General features: G+C 41.0%; 1 pseudogene; it reads left to right on the top strand.

The window, feature by feature from the left end:
• The first annotated feature begins 16,046 nt into the window (after window positions 1-16,046).
• LOC134760256 (aldo-keto reductase family 1 member B1-like) lies at window positions 16,047-17,201 on the top strand (annotated as a pseudogene).
• The last annotated feature ends 3,632 nt before the right edge of the window (window positions 17,202-20,833 follow it).

The following is a 20,833-nucleotide window of genomic DNA, read 5'->3' as shown; positions in this document are numbered from 1 at the left end:
CTCAGCTTCCCCACGTGGAGGTCTCAGGGTTCCAAGAGGACTACAGCAAAATTTGCAGATGTCTTGAGGTCTTGGCTTGGAAGTCCCAAAGTGTCATTTTCACCACATACTATTGGTCAAAGCAAGTCCCAGGCCTGCTCAGATTCAAGGGGTGGGGAACGATGGCATACCAAGCAGGGAAATGATTGGCAGTGGGAGAACAACTCCTGGGTGCAGACAGTAAGAGGGTGCATTTTCTGTAGAGAAGTGAAAAGCAATAATAAAACTAATGAAAAGTTGGTTGCTTTTTATTTTATTATCACTGTGTGCTAGCAATTCTAAACAATGCAATAAAATTCTCTTCCCCACTGGAGTAAACTGCTCCCACCACTCCTCCTCCTTAGTCAGTCCCTAGTGGGGAAAATGTCCCCACCCCTTGATGGGAGTGGTGACAAAGTCACATTGCAAAGGGGCACATGCACTGGGTTGGGAAGAATTATTACAGCCCACTTTGTAAGCAGTCACAGGGGAGAGATGTGGGGAGAGAGACTGTGAAATGAGGACACCTTTTCCTACTTCACATTTTCATTTAGACCAAATGCTGCAACTTCTGAAGGATGGCAGTATCATTTTCAGCTTTTTAAAGTCAGTTAATTATATTGCTGTGAACTAGTAAGATAATTAATAAATGTTAACATCTGCATGTCGTTTTAATTAAGAAATAAATGTATTTGAGTGAAAAAGTGCCTGCCAGCTTACCCATTAATTATCAGAGTACTTAAAAGCATGCTTTGCAAACTGGCACCTAAAGTACGTTGGTAAAATTAGTCCTCAATCATCTTTTGCCAACATGAGTCACAGTGTTTCATCTTTCCTTGCAATTCAAACTGCCAGCCAGGTGAAGGGAAGGGAATCTTTACCTGCTAGGAAGAGGCAGAGTAATTTCTACCCTTTCTATACAGTTTGGGTTCTAGACAGACAGTTTTGCTTCAGAGGATGTTTCTATTAATAATACCTTCTGTTTCCCACTTCTTTTGTTTTAAAAAAATGATAAACATGCTTTATCTTGTGATGAAACTAACTTATTTGTGATTAGTCTTCTATGTTTTGCTGGGTTTTTCACTTATTCTCTGTTACACTAAGCTTTTAGGTCTTGCTCTGTCACCCAGGCTGGAGTGCAGTGGCCCTATCATAGCTCATTGTAACCTTGTACTCATGGGCTTGAGGGATCCTCCTGCCTCAGCCTCCCAAGTAGTTAGAACTACAGGCACGTGCCACCATGGCTGGCTAGTTTTTTATTTTTAAAATTTTTGTAGAGATGGGGTGTCACTGTGTTGCCCAGGCTGATCTCCAACTCCTGACCTCAAGCAATACTCCCACGTTGGCCTCCCAATGTGCTGGGATTATAGGAGTGAGCCAGTACATCTGTAATTTTTTAAAAAAAGAATTCCTTTTAAAAAACATTGAGAAATATAACACAATTAAGATAAATGCATAAAATATGTTAGTAAAGTTTTTTGAATTATTGTAAAGCACACACTCAGGGCAAAAATAGTCTACTGCTAGCATTCCAGTAGGCCCTGCATACCCCTCCCCAATTGTACTCTTTCTCTCTCCCTAAAGGTAACCACTATCCTGGCCTTCATGGTTATCATGTCTTTGCATTTTTTCCAATAGTTTTACCACCTAAGTATGAATCCCTAAATATGATATTTTAGTTTCAACTATTTTTGAACTTTATATATTTATAACTTTATATAATCATAGAGTATGTGTCACTCAGCACTGTATTTGTGAAATTTATCTATATTGTTGGGTGTAGTTTTGATGCATTACTTTTCACTATGCTATGCCATGGAATGAATATGACCACAGTTTTACTGTCAGACATTTGCTTCATATTAATAATAGTGAGTAATGCTGCTATGAACATTCTTGGGCGTGGCTTTTCGTGTGTATATCCTATATCATGAAAAACCACTTCTAGGCACTTCCATACCTAGGAGCGGAATTTCTGGCTCACAGGATGAGCAATATTGAATAGCAGATTTTGCAAACAGTTTTCCAAAGTGGTGGAATCATTTTACACGCTCTTCAGTAGCACATAGGAACTTCTATTGCTCCTTATTCTTTTCAGCACTTTGTGTTATCTTTTAATCAGGACCCTCCAACCCCTGGTACCAGTCTGCGGCCTGTTAGGAACCGGGCCCCACAGCAGGAGGCGAGCAGTGGGTTAGCGAGCACAGTTTCATCTGCATTTAGAGCTGCTCCCCATTGCTTGCATTACCACCTAAGCTCCGCCTCCTTTCAGATCAGTGGTGGCATTAGATTCTCATAGGAGCGTGAACCCTATTGTGAACTGTGCATGCAAGAGATCTAGGTTACATGCTCCTTATGAAAATCTAATGCCTGATGATCTGTCACTGTCTCCCATCACCCCCAGATGGGACCATCTAGTTGCAGGAAAAGAAGCTCAGGGCTCCCACGGATTCTACATTATGGTGAGTTGAATAATTATTTCATCATGTATTACAATGTAATAATAGAAATAAAGTGCACAATAAGTGTAATGCACTTGAGTCATCCTGAAACCATTCCCCTGGGTCTGTGGGAAAATTGTCTTCCATGAAACCAGTCCCTGGTGCCAAAAAGTTTGGAGACCACTGTTTTAGATTTTAACCATTCAGGTGTGTGTTGAATGTATCTCATTGTGATTTCAATTTGCATTTCCCTCGTGATTAATGATATTCAGCACCTATATATGTTTACTGGCCATTTGCGTGGCCTCTTTTGTGGAATACCAGTTTGAGTTTCTTACCCTTTGTTCTACTGGGTTCTCTGTTATTTTGCTTTTGATTAACTTTTACCAGTTTTTAATATAGTCTGGTTATGAGCCTCTTAGTTATATGTATTAAAACGACACTTTCCCACTTTTGTTTGTCTTTTCACTCTTCTGCTTATCAAAACAGAAGCTCTTAATTTTGGTAAATAAAAATTCTTAACTTTAATGTATTCTAGTGCATCTCTCTTTTCCTTTATGGTTTACAGGTTTCCTTTCTCAGTCATGAATTTTCCTATATATAATTTTCTAAAAGTTTTATCATTTCAAACTTAGATCTACAATCCACCTGGAGCTGATTTTTGTGAATGGCATTAGAGGGAGTCAAGTTTCAGTTTTTGCCTTTGTCTATCTGTTTCACTTAGCACTTGAGGAGCTATCTTTTCCTCATTACTCTGATCTTTATGCTGGGGCCACACTTTCCCTGAGCTGCGTCTGTCCCTCATTGACATGTTGAAGGTACTAAAGCTGGGCCAATTCTGCTCAGTGTGGACTCTTCTAATGGGAACCTGGGCTTGGATACTACCCATCAGCCAAATGAGACTTTCTTAAAACTGCGGTGTGGTCTGAGGATCCTCCTACCAGTCTTCTTTCCCTCTTGTCAACGGTGTCAGACAGGTGTGGTCTGAAGGCTCCCTCTGCCTATGCATGCTGTCTCCCTCTCTATCCTGCCCAAGTATCTCCCCCAACAAGTATCTTGCATGTCTGGTTCATGTTAACATCAGCTTATTGGAGGACCTGAGCTCACATAGAGTGAGTAGACCCTAGAATAAGAGAGTCATCCTTCAGTGTCAAAGGGACAAAGGGCTGGGCTAAGTTCAGGGCAAAAGAGAATGGATATGGATAATGGATTGAAGGACTTTCTCGAAGAAGAGTGCATGGAAACTTGTGCCTAACAATGTAGAGGGCAAGGGAGGGGGTGGAGTTGAAGACAACTCCAACGTTGAGACTTGATCACCACGTCACTGAAAAGCACCTCATTTGAGGTAAATATAATGACACTATTTCTATGCTAATTAAGGGATTTTTGTGGAAATAATTTAATAACAATGTTGTTACTTTTCTATTGGGCTTCAACAGTTTACTAGATGAATTTATACATCATCTCATTTACTCCTTAACCGGCCTTTGGAATACAAGAGAAAATGGAAGCACTTAGGGAGGTCCTATTTGACTCTCCTTTCCTGGGGTCTTCACTGCTGACCCTTCCACTCCAGACTCTTCTTCACTTCTGTTTCCAAGGGATGAAATCACTAAATCACTCAGGTTAGGCCATCTCCAGTCAAGATAAAAGGTCGGGGTGGTGTTAGCATGTGGTGAGATGATGTATGGTGGAAGAGATATTAGGACATGAGAAGGCTGAAAAATGGGGGTTTAAGGGAGAAGGGTCTGGGATATACATTGGTTTGGTTGGGGACAGATTATTTTATAATATTTAGGGATGGTGACTGATATAGTTTGGATATTTGTCCCCCCAAATCTCATGTTGAAATTTGATCCCCAGTGTTGGAAGATGGGGCCTAATGGGAGGTGTTTGGGTCAGGTGGGCAGATCCCTCATGAATGGCTTGGTGCCCTTCCCATCATAATGAGTGAGTCCTCACTCTACTAGTTCACATGAGAGTGGTTGTTTAAAACAGCATGACACCCCTCCCCTCGCTCTCTCTCTCTTACCCCCTCCCTCACCATATGACACACTGCTCTCCTTCCTCTTCCACTGCAACTGGAAGCTTCCTGAGGTCCTCACCAGGAGCAGATGCTGGCGCAGTTCCTAACAGGCCACAGACTGATATCAAGGGTTGGAGAGTCCTGGTTAAAAGACAACACAAAGTGCTGAAAAGAATGAGGAGCAATAGAGGTTCCTATGTGCTACTGAAGAGTGTGTAAAATGATTCCACCACTTTGAAAAACTATTTGCAAAATCTACTACTCAATGTTGCTCATCCTGTGACCCGGAAATGCCACTCCTAGGTATGGAAGTGCCTAGAAGTGATTTTACATAATATAGGATATACACATGAAAAGCCATGCCCAAGAATGTTCATAGTGGCGTTACTCACTATTATTAATATGAAGCAAATGTCCAACAGTAAAACTGTGGTCATGCTTCTTATACAGGCTGCAGAACCATAAGCCAAATAAACCTCCTCTTTTTTAAATTACCCAGTCTCAGGTATTCCTTTATAGCAACACAAAATGAACTAAAACAGTCACCCCACAAAGGTGTGAAGTGTTGATTTTTGGGGGATCATGGATAAATTATGTCACTGTCAGAGAAGGGGAGAGAAGGACAACAGAAAGTAGAGCAATGTAGAGAAGGAATGATCGTTATGGGTGGGTTGGCAGAAGAAGGACAATAATACATCAAAATATTTTAGATGGTGTGTGTGTGTGTGTGTGTGTGTATTCTAGCCTCAGGGAGAGTAAGAAGAGGGGATTTAGTGGTTGGAAGAGAAGAGTGAAAGAGATATTGGAATCAGAAAGATTCTAAAGAACTTTAGAGTACTTAAGACTGGCAGCCATTAGCCTAGGCTCTGTCAGCTAGACAGTATTAAGTATCTCCTGTGGCTGCTGTTCACTACTGATGGGACAGATGTTGTGTCTTAGGGAAGGGAGCTAGACTTTGAAGCTCCTTCCATTCTAGGATTGGACAGACAGGTATTTATTTAAAAGAACCAGATGGTTCAAAGGAGTTTCTAATTTTATACTGTTGGGCATCAGGTTTCAAACTAAATTTGGGCTCTGCCTTCCAGCTTTCCTGTTGGCCCTGGATTGAGAATAGCCTCCTGTTTTACCAGCCATCTGGTCCCTCCAGATCTCTGCTGCTGAGTGACAACTCCAAATATCTCCCCACAGAGAGGACAGAATCTTAAACAAAATCTATAGGGTGAATATACATTTTTCTAATAGGTGAGATCCTGGAGAGGAATAGGTCCCCACATTGAAAGGACCCATGTGATGAGAGTCACACTTATGTTTGATTTGATAAGTGGCTTCTTGAGCAGTCACATATTGAAGTGTACTCTATACTGGATAGTCCATACCTGTGCTTCTAGATCTTTGATTTTGTAGAATTTTCGTTTCTAAATAAGCAGGCTTGTGTGCTAGTAATTCATCACATAGTATCAATAACTGTTTATAAATACCTGCTGTGTGCTAGGCACTGGTGGCACAGAGTGGTAGAAGAAAGTGTCACTACCAGTTTGAAATATATCTCTGGTTTTCTAAAATGACAAAAATGGAGAATGATTTAGCTCTAACCATGACATGAATTTTTTGAGGAATATAATCCATTATTATTTTCAGCAGGACCGTCTCTGGACAGAAGAGGCGAAGGCCATCGCCAGGGCTTGATTTGTCTCCAGTGCAAGACAAATCGTACTATGAAGTCTCTTTGCGTCCTGTTCTCAACCCCTCCCACTGGCAACCCAGCATTTTTATCAGGTCAAAGTGAATGACAAGGGTTAAAACTTGAAGAGGATGAGAAATCGCACAATGCATCCATGTGACCAGAAGGGCTGACGATACTTGGATGGAGGTGTTACCACTTGGTTTGGTGCAGTCTGGGGTTTAAAGGCTTTGGAGGCATATGTGAGCCTCAGGCCCTTCCTTCTAAGCAGCAGATGGCAGAGCCACCTCAATGAACTCTGGCAGCTGCCTGGTCCATGTGCCTGGGTGGGATTGTCCTGCTCTGCCTTCCACAAGGATGGCTTTGTCTGCCAGAAAGAATAATCGCAACTGAAACAAATGTGTAACGATACCTGGATAGATACAGCTCAATTGGCTCTTGACAGGCCTCTGGCTAGGAGGGCCTGAGCAGCTACAGTGGGAAGGTGGATGGTTTAGGACCAGACAGATGGTGGGCAGCTGTCATCCACTGCATCCCAGTCCCCTTCAGTCTCACATCACGAATGACCCTAAGGCTATGTGTGAGCAGATTTGAAAATAAAAAAGGTTCAGTTGATTCCATTTATCACAGGTTTTCTCAAGAACAGGCAGGCAATAAAACTGGTCACCATTCCCCCAAATAGATTTTGCAATGCTTGAGGTCTCCTCTTAATATCATAATGGAGGAGTTGCTAGGGTAGCTGATCTGAGTGTGTGTATGTCTCTGTCTAATAGGTTTTTCTTGCAAAAAGTCTTATAGTTGTGGTTTAAGTTCTCATTGCCCAACAGTATACTCTGAGTCACTGTCCTGTCACAGCCATATTTCCGGCTGGCATTGTATCTGCAACCAAGAGTGTGACTGCAAGAACACAAGGCATTGTGTAAAGATAGATGAGCTGTGTGAGTCAGGAGTTCTGCTCTCCAGGTCTGAGGCTGTTCATTGCCTGGGTTTGTCCAGTGGGCCTGAAGCCATGGAGAACATAATATTTAGAGGTGGCGAACCCGGCACCACTCTGCTTGCATTCTTTGCTCCAGGCCTTCTGACCTAGTTGTCCTTTTCCTGTACCCCATGCTTGCTCCCTGAGCCCTGACACTTGCTGTTCTCCAGATTGAGGCTTTCTCCTCTTGCTTCATACTCCCCTCCCTCAGCCCACTATGCACTATGTCAGGCCAACTGGTCTTACTCCGCAGGAGAGTCTGAGGTTCGCTGTTGCTTCCTGTGGGGAGGCTTTTCTGAGCCCCCAAGCCTGGTGCTGTGTGCTCCCGTGGCAGCCCCTGCTTCTCCTGTATACCACATATTGCCAACTTGCTTCTGACTTTCCCCTACTGAGCTACATTCTCCATGAGGTAGGGAATTATGTGTTTATTTTTCCAGCACAGAGCTTGGTGCACACTGGGTGCTCAGTGGTTGAGCAGATGAATGGACCATCTCGGTGATTCTTTGCTTCCCTCACACTGAGAAGGTCTGGCCAGCTTGTTTCCCTTTCTCCTCTCCCTTGTTTCTTGCTGACTCTTCTGGAGCACCAGTGAAAACACAGTCCTTGCCTGGCCTTCTGTTTTGTTTTTTTTTTTATTCTCTCCCCATTGCCTTAATTAACTTAGAAATTCAGTGGACTCTTAGACAAACAATAGAATTTGAGTATCTCTATAGTATACCTGGATGCCACTTCTCTGAAGTCTGTTTGAATGAAGTGATAAAACCTTGTATGTTTTGTTTGTTTTCCAGCTGCCTCCTGGTTATAAAGCAAAGCCAAACTGGAGAGAAGACCAGTGCCAGAGCCTTTATTACTAAAAGGTCAGCATTACTTGCAACTCTCTTTGGTTTGGGGCTCTTTTGTGTCACAGATGTTTTCTTTCCTTTTTTTTTTTTTTTTTCAGGATTAAGCATGAGTTTAATTCTTTTTTTTTAAAATTATACTTTAAGTTCTGGAATACATGTACAGAACATGCAGTTTTGTTACATAGGTATACAAGTGCCATGGTGGTTTGCTGCACCCATCAACCCGTCACCTACATTAGGTATTTCTCCTAATGCTATCCCTCCCCTACACCCCATCCCCCGACAGACGCTGGTGGGTGATGTTCCCCTCCCTGTGTCTATGCTCTTCTTCCTCAACTCCCACTTATGAATGAGAACATATGGTGTTTGGTTTTCTGTTCCTGTGATAGTTCGCTGAGAATGATGGTTTCCAGCTTCATCCATGTCCATGCAAAGGACATGAACTCATCTTTTTTTATGGCTGCATAGTATTCCATGGTGTATATGTGCCACATTTTCTTTATCTAGTCTATCATTGATGGCTATTTGGGTTGATTCCAAGTCTTTGCTATTGTAAATAGCGCCACAACAAACATACATGTGCATGTGTCTTTACAGTAGAATGATATATAATTCTTTGGGTATATACCCAGTAATGGGATTGCTGGGTCAAATGGTATTTCTAGTTCTAGATCCTTGAGGAATCGCCACACTGTCTTCTACAATGGTTGAACTAATGACACTCCCACCAACAGTGTAAAAGCGTTCCTATTTCTCCACATCCTCTCCAGCATCTGTTGTTTCCTGACTTTTTAATGATTGCCATTCTAACTGGCATAAGATGGTATCTCATTGTGGTTTTGATTTGCATTTCTCTAATGACCAGTGATGATGAGCATTTTTTCATATGTTTGTTGGCTGCATAAATGTCTTCTTTTGAGAAGTGCCTGTTCATATCCTTTACCCACTTTTTGATGGGGTTGTTTGTTTTTTTCTTGTAAATTTGTTTAAGTTCTTTATAGATTCTGGACATTAGCCCTTTGTCAGATGGATACATTGCAAAAATTTTCTCCCATTCTGTAGGTTGCCTGTTCACTCTGATGATAATTTCTTTTACTGTGCAGAAGCGCTTTAGTTTAATTAGATCCCATTTGTCAATTTTGGCTTTTGTTGCCATTGCTTTCGGTGTTTTAGACATGAAGTCTTTGCCCATGCCTGTGTCCTGAGATTTACAGCATTTGGACCAGAAGATACCCCAAAAGCAGGCAGTGAGCAGATCACTATCTTTACCCCTAGTCTGCTTTTTGTATTAGGTTGGTGCAAAAGCAATTGCATTTTTTTGCCATGAAAATTACTTTTGCACCAACCTAAATATAACATGTGATGATGCAGAGCACCCAAACGAGAGAGTGTGTGACTGTGCAGGCATCCACTGTGCCTCTATTTTTATTTCTTCCAGCTTAGGGGTGTGGCTTCTCTCATCATAGTTTCACAAAAGGATTATTTTCTAGTCAAAAAGAGAACCACACAGGTAGAAATCAAGGTGGGGGGAAAGGATGAAACAGTTGTAGATGTTTATTTTTAGTTCAGTTGGCATAAATGACCCCTCTGGGATGTTGTAAGATTGAGAACCTAGAGTAGGGGAGCCTTGTTAGTCTTTGACTTTGAACAGACCTGGAATCTGATCCTGTGGCATTCTTCCATCTAAGAGCAATTATTGGAGTTGAAAGAAAACCATTTAGTTTTACTCAAATTTGTTTTAAAATATTTATAATGAGGCCAGGCACGGTGGCTCACGCCTGTAATCCCAGCACTTTGGGAGGACAAGGTGGGCGGATCACGAGGTCAGGAGATCAAGACCATCCTGGCCAACATGGTAAAACCCCGTCTTTACTAAAAATACAAAAATTAGCTGGGCATGGTGGCACGTGCCTGCTATCCCAGCTACTCTGGAGGCTGAGGGAGGAGAATTGCTTGAACCAGGGAGTCGGAGGTTGCAGTGAGCCGAGATCACACCACTGCACTCCAGCCTGGTGACAGAGCAAGACTCTGTCTCAAACAAACAAGCAAACAAACAAACAAAATTTATAATGAAACAAGACTTAGAAGAAGAATGGACACCTAATAGATGCCAGCTACTGAGCTGTGTGTTTTACTTAGTCATCACCTCATTTAATTGTTTTGATTAGATATTGAGAATATTCATATAATATATATATGATGTGTAAGGAATTACAATATTGGCCAGGCATGGTGGTTCATGCCTGTAATCCCAGAGCTTCTGAAGGCCAAGGCAGGAGGATTGCTTGAGGCCAGGATTTCAAGACCAGCCTGAGCAACATAGTGAGACCTCATCTCTACAAAAAATAAATAAATTAGTCAGGTGTGGTGCACACCTGCAGTCCCAGCTACTCAGGAGGCTGAGATGGGAGGATTGCTTGAGCCCAGGGGCTTGGGGCTTTAGTGAACCTTCATCACGTCATTGCATTCCAGCCTGCGTGACAGAGCAAGATCCTGTCTCTAAAATATAAAAAGAATTACAAAAGAGTGAATACCTGTGTCCAGCATTACCTTTGGGTGCCCTGTAGAATCTGTCTTCTTCCCTTCTCAGATGTAGCTATTCTCCTGAAGTTTATTTTTCACTTTTTTTTTTTTTTTTCAGACAGAGTTTTACTCTTGTTGCCCAGGCTGAAGTACAATGGAGCGATCTCGGCTTACTGCAACCTCCGCCTCCCAGGCTCAAGCAATTCTCCTGCCTCAGCCTCCTGAGTAGCTGGGATTACAGGCATGCGCCACCATGCCTGGGTTTGTATTTTTAGTAGAGATGGGGTTTCTCCATGTTGGTCAGGCTGGTCTCGAACTCCCAACCTCAGGTGATCTGCCCCTCTCGGCCTCCCAAAGTGGTGGGATTACAGGCGTGAGCCACTGCACCTGGCCTTGTTCACTTTTTTTCTAAAATGCTTTTTTACTTTTTGCTATATTCCAAAATGACATGTTGTTTAGTTTTGAATGTTTTTGGACTTTAAACAAATGGAATCATACTGTATGAATTTGCTGCAACTTGTGTGTTTTACTCAGACATTTGATCTTGAGTTTCATCCGTGTAGTTGTGTGTCACTGTAATTAATTCCTATAATAAGAATTATATGGCGCTAGAGCATATAAATACACCACAGTGTGGTTTATTCATTCAGATGTGGGTGAATGTTTGCATTGTTTCCATTTTTAAAACACGATCTAGACAAGACTTTTTCGATCATTCTTGTATGAGTCCCTTTGTGCACATATACAGGAGCTCTAGGGTATAATCCTGCATGCGGACCTGCTGGATTACAGGACACGTGCATCTTCATTCTTGCTAGATTATTTCTAATTATTTTTCAAGTGGTTGTACCAATTGACACTCTCACCAGCAGTGTGAGTGTTCTGGTTTTTCCATCATAGCCAACACCTGATTTTGTCAGACTTTCAAACTTTTGCCAGTCTGGTAGGTATGAAATAGTATCTTATTGTGGTTTGTTCTTTTTATCTGATTATGAATGAGGTTGAGAATATTTTCTTTCTTTTTTTTTTAGACAGAGTCTTGCTCTGTTGCCCAGGCTGGAGTGCAATGGCGCGATTTCAGCTCACTACAATCTCAACCTCCCGGGTTCAAGTGATTCTCCTGCCTCAGCTCCAGAGTAGCTGGGATTACAGGCACCTACCAACATGCTGGGCTAATTTTTGTAGTTTTAGTAGACATGGGGTTTCACCATGTTGGCCAGGCTGGTCTTGAACTCCCAACCTCAGGTGATCCACCTGCCTCAGCCTCACAAAGTGCTGGGATTACAGGCTTGAGCCACTGCACCCGGTCAAGCATATTTTCATATGGATATGGATACTTATGTTTCTTCTACTCTAAAGAGATAAAGTCTTGCCAATATTAATGATTTTTTAAATAATTTCAATTTCTATTTTAGATTCAAGGGGTACATGTGCAGGTTTGTTCCATGGGTATATTATGTGCTGCTGCAGTTTGGGGTACAATCGATCCTGTCACCCATGTAGTGAGCATAGTACCCAATAGTTACTTTTTCAATCCTTCCCTCCCCCTCCCACCTCTAGTAGTCCCCAGTGTCTGTTGTTGCCACCTTTGCATCCATGTGTACCCAATGTTTAGCTCCAACTTATAAGTGAGAACATGTGGTATTCGGTTTTCTGTTTCTGCATTAATTTGCTTAGGATAATGGCCTCCAGCTGCATCCATGTTGCCAGAAAGGACATGATTTTGTTCTTTTTTATGGCTGCACCTATCTTTTTCTATGAAGATGTCTTTTTCTTATAGACTTATATGACTTTTTTATGTATTTTAGATACTACCTCATTTGTATGTTGCAACAAATAGCTTCTCCATTTTTAATTGTTTTTTAAATTCTCGAAGTTTCTTTTGGTGAACATATGTTCTAATTTTAGCTTAGCCAAACTTATCAAACATTTCCTTTATAGTTTATATTTTTGTATAAACTATTTATACAACAACTTTGTATGCAATCTTTCTTACCGAATGTTATAATCACATTGCCTATATTATCTTCTAAAAGTTTTATACTTTCGCCTTTCATGTTTAGGCCTACAGTCTACATGAAATTGATGTTTGTGTTCAATAGGATAGATCCAATAGAAATAGGATCATATTTCTTTTTTTTTTTTTCCTGTGTGAATACTCAGTACTCTCAGCACCGTGAATTTCTACACTGTGAGCAATGGCAGCTTTGTCATAAATGTACATATACATATGGGTCTGTTTCTGGAACCTATTCTATTTCATTGTTCAGTATACCTCTGTGCCTCCACTATCTTAATTCCTAGAGCTTTTTAATAATTCTTGATACTTGATAGGGCAAGGCCTCTTGTCTTATTCTCCTTTGATTGTGTCTTGGCTATTCTTGGTCCCTTGCACTTCTCTGTAAACTTTGGGTTAATCCATCAAATTCCTCGAAAACCTCTTGTTGTATTTTCTTCTCATTGGGTTTTGAGGTCTCTCTTTTGAGAGTGGCCCTAATGCAAGATTGTCACTCTCTAGGAGAGGCCTGCCCTGAGGAGAGCTAGGATCAGGTATGTCAGCCAGGTGAGACACGGAGGAGGTGGCACAGCAAAACACATGAAATAACAGAAGCAGTTTTTTAATTACTTAAAGATCGCAGAGAGAAGAGGGCATCATAAAACCAGCAGGGGCCAGGCAGGGTGGCTCATGCCTGTAATCCCAGCACTTTGGGAGGCTGAGGTGGACGGATCACTTGAGGTCAGGAGTTGGAGACCAGCCTGGCCAACATGATGAAACCCCATCTCTGCTAAAAATACAAAAAATTAACCGGGCATGGTGCTGGGCGCCTGTAATCCCAGCTACTTGGGAGGCTGAGGCATGACCATCGCTTGAATGTAGGAGGCAGAGGTTGCAGTGAGGTGAGATCACATCACTGCATTCCAGCCTGGGGGACAGGGTGAGACTTAATCTCAAAAACAAACAAACAAAAAAACCCCAAGCAGGTCCAACAGGAAGAGGGGCGCTGACTGGGACCTGCAGGGGCAACCAGAGGGTGGAAAGCAAAAGAGAGAGGGTGAGGGAGGGACCTGAGGGCCAAAGCCTTTTTTGGTGTCCAGGAGATTGCCCAAGCAGGTTTTCCACAGGGAGTTCTAACTGGTGGGTTTAAAGCAAGCAGGCATGAGTTCCATGGGGTCATGCTGTGACTGAGAGGTGGTCACTGCAGCATATCTGCACAGACAATGCAAGATGTGGGGGTCAGCAGGGCAAGTCAAGTAGGTTACCTCTAGTTGTCTTATAGGGAGGTGGTCACCAGGAGGTAGTTGTATAAGGAAGATATCTGGATTAACCACACTGCAGAACTAGGAGGTGGAGAGCTAGAAATTGTGTCAAAGGCAACTAAACTCTACTTCTGGTATAAGGAAGTCCAACTTATATTTAAAATGGATGCCAAGGCAACATAGAATTATAAGAATTCACAGCCCAGTGTGGTGGCTTATGCCTGTAATCCCAGCACTTTGGGAGGCTGAGGCGGGTGAATCACCTGAGGTCAGGAGTTTGAGACCAGCCTAGTCAACATGGTGAAACCCTGTCTCTACTAAAAATACAAAACTTAGCTGGGCAAGGTGGCGCACGCCTGTAGTCCCAGCTCTTCGGGAGGTTGAGGGATGAGAATCACTTGAATCTGGGAGGTGGAGGTTTCAGTGAGCTGAGATCATGCTACTGCACTTCAGCCTGGGTGACAGAGTGAAACTCCATCTCAAAAAAAAAAAAAAAAAAAAAAAAAAGAATTCACTACTACACCCCTGATCTAATTGAGTCTACAGCAATCCTGTTAGAAGATTATTGGAGATTGATCCCTTGATGAATTTTAGGATAGGGTTTTTTTTTTTTTCAATATTTCTGCCCCAAAAAATGCTGTTGGGATTTTAATAGTGATTGTATTCAAGCTGTAGATTACTTTGGGTAGTCTTGTCATCTTAACAATGTTAAGTCTGCCAATCCATGAACAAAGGATGTCTTTTCATTTATTTATATCTTCCAGCAATGTTTCATAGTTTTCAGTGTACAAGTTTTTTGCTTCCTTGGTTAAATTTATTTCTAAGTTGGTTTTTTGTTGTTGTTGTTGTTGTTAAGACAGGGTCTTGCCCTGTTGCCTAGACTGGAGTGCAACACATTGAATAACCTAGATGAAATGAGCAAGTCCTAGAAACACATAATCTACCAAAACTGACTAATAAAGAAATGGAAAATTTTACTAGACCTATAACTATTAAGTAGATTGAATCAATAATAAAAATTATTGACATACAATTGTTCATAATACTGCCTTGTAATCCTCTTTACTTCTGTAATATCAGTAGTAATGTTCCCAGCATCGTTTTGTATTTTAGTAACTTGAGTCTTTTCTCTCGAATTTTTAGTCAGTATCATCAAAGATTTGTTAATTTTGTTGATCTTTTCAAAGAACCAGCTTATGGTTTTGTTGATTTTCTTTATTGTTTTTCCATTCTCTATTTTCATTATTTTCATTCAATCTTCCTTTTCTCTTAGTTACTACTCCTTCAGGAAGAGAGTATGTAGGAAGTGGGGGCTTAAAACACAAGGTGCAAGGTACAGCCTTTTTTTGGAGATGGATGAAAATGGGTCTGACTAGGCATAGAGGAAAAGCCAAGCTCAGCCCCTGCCTTTGCTGTGGAACTCTAAGCTGGAATTTAGGCAGTGTGCTACTCGGAGATCTTCATAAGGCTGGAAGTTATTGACACTTAGCTTATCAATACGAGGAAGTCCAAGAAAAGTCCTTTTCTAAGGCAGAATAAGGAAAATTAGAATGAGATTAAGTGGAACTAGGTAATAGTAGTTCAGCAAATTAACCCAGAGTCAGGAATTCAGCAGGGCTCTTTGTGTGAAAATATAACACCCCATATCAGAACTCAAGCATGAGAAACTAATTCTTGGGGAGCTGTTTGTCTTTTTTCCATGTTTCCTTTGTGAAGGGAGTAGTCTCCCTACCTTTTCCCAGGGTAGGAAATGTGTGATAAAAAGGTAAAGGAGAGGTAGCTACAAGTGAGGCCTTATTAACTAGGAAGGTAATTCACTTGCATTTAGATGCTTTGTAGTTCCTTCCATCTTTTTTTGTAAATGGTATTTCCCTTTTTCATATGTTCTTTTAAAAAAAGCATTATACATTTATAGAGACAGGGTCTCATAGTGTTGCCCAGGCTGGTCTTGAACTCCTGGGCCCAAGGATCCTCCCACCTCAGCCTCCCAAGGTGTTGGGATTACACATATGAATCCATTTTTTATGTGTTCTAATTAGAAAATATATAGTTTATTTTTGACATTTTAATAGTATATTTATATATAAAATGCATGTAGACTAGACTATATGCTACTTCAGTCTCTCTACCTATCCATAGTTGGGAAAATCAGGTAGGTCCCTGTGGCCATAATAAAAGGACCCACTGCTTCACATCAGGTACCTACTAGAAAATAAGCAACCTCCCACTTACTGGCTTCGCAAATCCAAATCTATTAAGTGGCTCCACTGTCACAGTAAGTATTTCATTGCTGATTAGACCAGGCATTCTTAAATACATAACTATTTTAATATTATTAAGTTGCTTAAAGAGTCACTGAGGTACATGGTTCTGGGTGGGGGTCTGGAGAGTGCAGCAGCCACGGCCAGCCACCTTGTGCTCAACAATGGCGCCAAGATGCCGATCCTGGGGCTAGGCACCTGGAATTCCTCTCCGGGCTAGGTAACTGAGGCTGTGAAGGTGGCCATTGACGTTGGGTACTGCCACATTGACTGTGCCCACATGTACCAGAATGAGAATGAGGTGGGGGTGGCCATTCAGGAGAAGCTCAGGGAGCAGGTGGTGAAGTGTGAGGAGCTCTTCATCTCCAGGAAGCTGTGGTGAGCATACCATGAGAAGGGCCTGGTGAAAGGAGCCTGCCAGAAGATGCTCATTGACCTGAAGCTGCACTACCTGGACCTCTACCTTATTCGGTGGCCAACCAGCTTCAAGCCCGGGAAGGAATTTTTCCCATTGGATGAGCCGGGTAATGTGGTTCCTAGTAACACCAACATTCTGGACACATGGGCGGGCATGGAAGAGCTGGTGGATGAAGGGCTGGTGAAAGCTATTGGCATCTCCAACTTCAACCATCTCCAGGTTGAGAGGATCTTAAACAAACCTGACTTAAAGTATAAGTAGGCGGTTAATCAGATTGAGTGCCACCCGTACCTCACTCAGGAGAAGTTAATCCAGTACTGCCAGTCCAAAGGCATCATGGTGACTGCCTACAGCCCCTTCAGCTCTCCCGACAGGCCCTGGGCCAAGCCTGAGGACTCTTCCCTCCTGGAAGATCCCAGGATCAAGGCGATCACAGCCAAACATAATAAAACTACAGCCCAGGTTCTGATCTGGTTCCCCATGCAGAGGAACTTGATGGTGATCCCCAAGTCTGCGGCACCAGAATGCATTGCTGAGAACTTTAAGGTCTTCAACTTTGAACTGAACAGCCAGGATATGACCACCTTATTCAGTTACAACAGAAACTGAAGGGTCTGTGCCTTGGTGAGCTGTGCCTCCCACAAGGATTACCCCTTCCATGAGGAGATTTGAAGCTGTGGATGCCTGCTTGTCCCCAAGTGACCTATACCATGTTTCCTGCCTCATTTTTTTTCTCCTTGCAAAGGTAGTATGGCCTGTGTCACTCAGCAGTGGGACAGCAACCTGTAGAGTGGCCAGAGAGGGTGTGTCTAGCTTGATGTTGGATCTGAAGAGCCCTGTCAATAGAGTAGCTTTGCTTTGCCCTTCTTTTTGCCCAGCTGGGGAAAGTACAACCTGAATACCCTTTTCTGACCAAAGAGAAGCAAAATCTACCAGGTCAAAATAGTGCCACTAACAGTTGAGTTTTGACTGCTTGGAAATGTAATCCTTTCAGCAAGACTTCTCTTTGCCTCAAATAAAAAGTGCTTTTTGTGAAGAAAAAAAAAAAAAGTCACTGAAGAAAAATTACGAAGATCTATGAATGTGTAGCAAAGTAGAATAGCCTTTGTACTAGTTTCAAATCATGTCTCTATTACTTACCAACTGGGAAACTTTGAGTAGTGTATATATCTTCACTGTTTTTCTCAGGGCATGTTTGGGTGCAACAATTAGATACCCACTCAAGCTAGTACATATAAAAGGGAACTTTATTAAAAAGATATGGATCTTACAGCATCCAAAGAGCAGACGAACAACTGCATCCATTCTTGGTAACATTTATGGGAAACTGAGGCTTAGGTAGGTTAAGTCTCTTAACTACTAAACCTTATGGGGAGAGGAAATCCATACATGTACTGAGCACTGCTTAGGAATGAATCAATTACGTGTTTTGTACTTACATGAATCTACTATTTTTCTAATGTATGTAAATGCTACTCTGAGTAAGGAAGTTCAAATATATTTTAAAGTGTGGCTTTTATCATGTTCTTTCTCAGCCAAGAGACAGTAAATATACATGGGAGTATCCATAAACTTTCTTTTTACTTTAAAAATAGTTCCTTTTAAAAAAAAGTTATGTATGTACATAGTTTAAAGAGTCAAATAGTAAAAGTGAAGAGCTTGATGGGAGTCCCCCTTCCATTCCCAACTTTGCCCTCCATTTCCTGCCCTTCAGAAGTACTTATAATTTTTTGGAATTTACCTACATATCTCTAAATAACATGCTTGTCTTGCTCTTTCTTGACTTTTTTGGTAGTAGGAATAATCTACTTATTTCCCACTAAGGAAGAGAGGGATTCAATTTTCTTTATACACTTCACTTTCACATGTGGTTAGTAAACATTCAGTGTTTGCATTCTTATGACCTATGTAAATGCTGTTCACAACTGAGCCATGTAGTATACTATGATTACTATTTCTTTCCTTTAAAGTCTTTTGTTTTTTCTGAAGGTAATATTTGCCTTTTCTAGAGCCCACATAGTGAAAACAAGAGTAAGTAAGCAAGCAAACAAACAAACCCACAAAACTCAAAAACAAATCGAGAGGCATCACACATTACCTGACTTCAAACTATACTACAAAGCTATTGTTACTGAAACTACATGGTACTGGTATAAAAATGGGTGTGTAGACCAATGGAACAGAAAAGAGAACCCAGAAATAAAGCCAAATACAGCCAACTGATCTTCAGCAAAGCAAACAGAAACATAAAGTGGGACAAAAGACATCCTATTCAACAAATGGTGCTGGGATAATTGGCAAGCCACATGTAGAGGAATGAAACTGGATCCTCATTTCTTACCTTATACAAAAATCAACTTAAGATGGATAAAGACTTAAATCTAACATCTGAAGTCACAAAAATTCTATATGACAATATTGGAAAAACTCTTCTAGGTAATGGCTTAGGCAAGGACTTCATGAACCCAAAAGCAAATGCAATGAAAACAAAGATAAATCGATGGGACCTAATTAAACTAGAAAGCTGCTACACAGCAAAAGAAATAATCAACAGAGTAAACAGACAACTCACAGAGTGGGAGAAAATATTGACAAACTGTGCATCTGAGAAAGGACTAATATCCAGAATCTACAAGGAACTCAAGCAAATCAGCAAGAAATAAACCAAATAATCCCATCAAAAAGTGGGCAAAGGACATTAATAGACAATTCTCAAAAAAAAAAAATATATATACTAATGCCCAACATGAAAAAATGCTCAACAACTGTAATTATCAGGGAAATACAAATCAAAATCAGAATGCAACACCATCTTACTCCTGCAAGAATGGCCATGATTTAAAAATAAAAAAAATAACAGATATTGGCATGGAAGTGGTGAAAGGGAAACACTTTTATACTGCTGGTGGGAATGTAAACTAGTACAACCACTGTGGAAAACAGTATGGAGATTTTTTGAAGAACTAAAAGTATTGTAGAACTATTGTTTGATCCAGCAATCCCACTACTAGGTATCTACCCAGAGGAAAATAAGTCATTATATGAAAAAGACACTTGTACATGCAGGTTTATAGCAGCATAATTCAGAATTATAAAAATACGGAACCTGCCTAAGTGCCCATCAACCAACAAATGGATAAAGAAAATGTGGTGTATACATATACCATGAAATACTACTTAGCCATAAAAAGGAACAAAATAATGGCATTCAAAGCAACCTGGATGGAATTGGAGACCATTATTCTAAGTGAAGTAACTCAGGAATGGAAAACCAAACATCCTATGTTCTCACTTATAAGCAGGAGCTTGCAGGGAAGGGTGGGAGGGAGGTGAAGGATAAAAACTACATATTGGGTACAGTGTACGCTGCTCGGATGAAGGGTGGACCAAAATCTCAGAAATCACTACTAAAGAACTTTTCCATGCACCAAACACCACCTCTTCCCACAAAACTATTGAAATAAAAATTTAAAAAATAAAAACAACAACAATGATGACAACAAAAAGCTATTCCAACTGATTAAAAAAAAGTTAAACATTTGCCTTTTTTGTTTGGTGGTTAGCTTTCTTTGTACTTACTACTAATTTATTCCCCTAACTTGCTCCCAAGATATAAATCTGCCTTCAGTACTTAAACACATTAGGTATTTCCAACAATTTCATCTTCTTGATGATTCCAGAACCTTCTGACTTGCTCCAGGCTGGGCTAGTTATGCTCTATGCCTACTGCACAGCTGCCATCTTAAGGGTTTCCTTCACCATTATCCTAGAAATTCCCTTTGCCTCCCTTGTTTTTGATCCCCTGTGTCCCGTATCCATTGTCTTTCTCTTTCTCAGTGAGTCTCTCATTTTGGTGACTGGTACTATTATTTGATGTAGGTACTAGTACCTAGTATCTCCCTGATAAAGATTGCATGAGAAGTGTTTTGAGATCTTACATGTCTAAAAATGTCTTTATTCTGCCTACACACTCAATTACAGTCTGACTCTATAAAATTTTGGATTAGAAAACACTTTCTCTGCCTCATTATTGTCTAATTTCCAGTGTTGCTGCTAATTCAATGTCTTTCTGATTCTTTATACTTTTGTTGAAACTCCCTTCTCCCTCTTTCTCCTCTTTCTGAAAGCTTGTAGGATTTTCTCTTTAGTTGTCTAAAGTTTCACAGAGTATTTTTGTATTTTCATCTGTTGTGCTGAGAGTTCAGAGCGCCCTTTCAATCTGGAAACTCATGTTTTCCATCCCGAGATATCTCAATTATTTCTTTGTCGATGTCTTCTTTTTCATGTAGAGAGTAGAGAACAACTCTATTGAAATTTTTTATTCAGATGTTGGACCTCCTGAACTGATTGTGTTTTTGTTTTCTTTTTTTTTTTTTTTCTATTTTCTGT

This window comes from Pongo abelii, chromosome 1, assembly GCF_028885655.2.
Source record: "Pongo abelii isolate AG06213 chromosome 1, NHGRI_mPonAbe1-v2.0_pri, whole genome shotgun sequence".
NCBI lineage: Eukaryota > Metazoa > Chordata > Mammalia > Primates > Hominidae > Pongo > Pongo abelii.
This window is presented reverse-complemented; position numbering and strand designations above follow the sequence as displayed.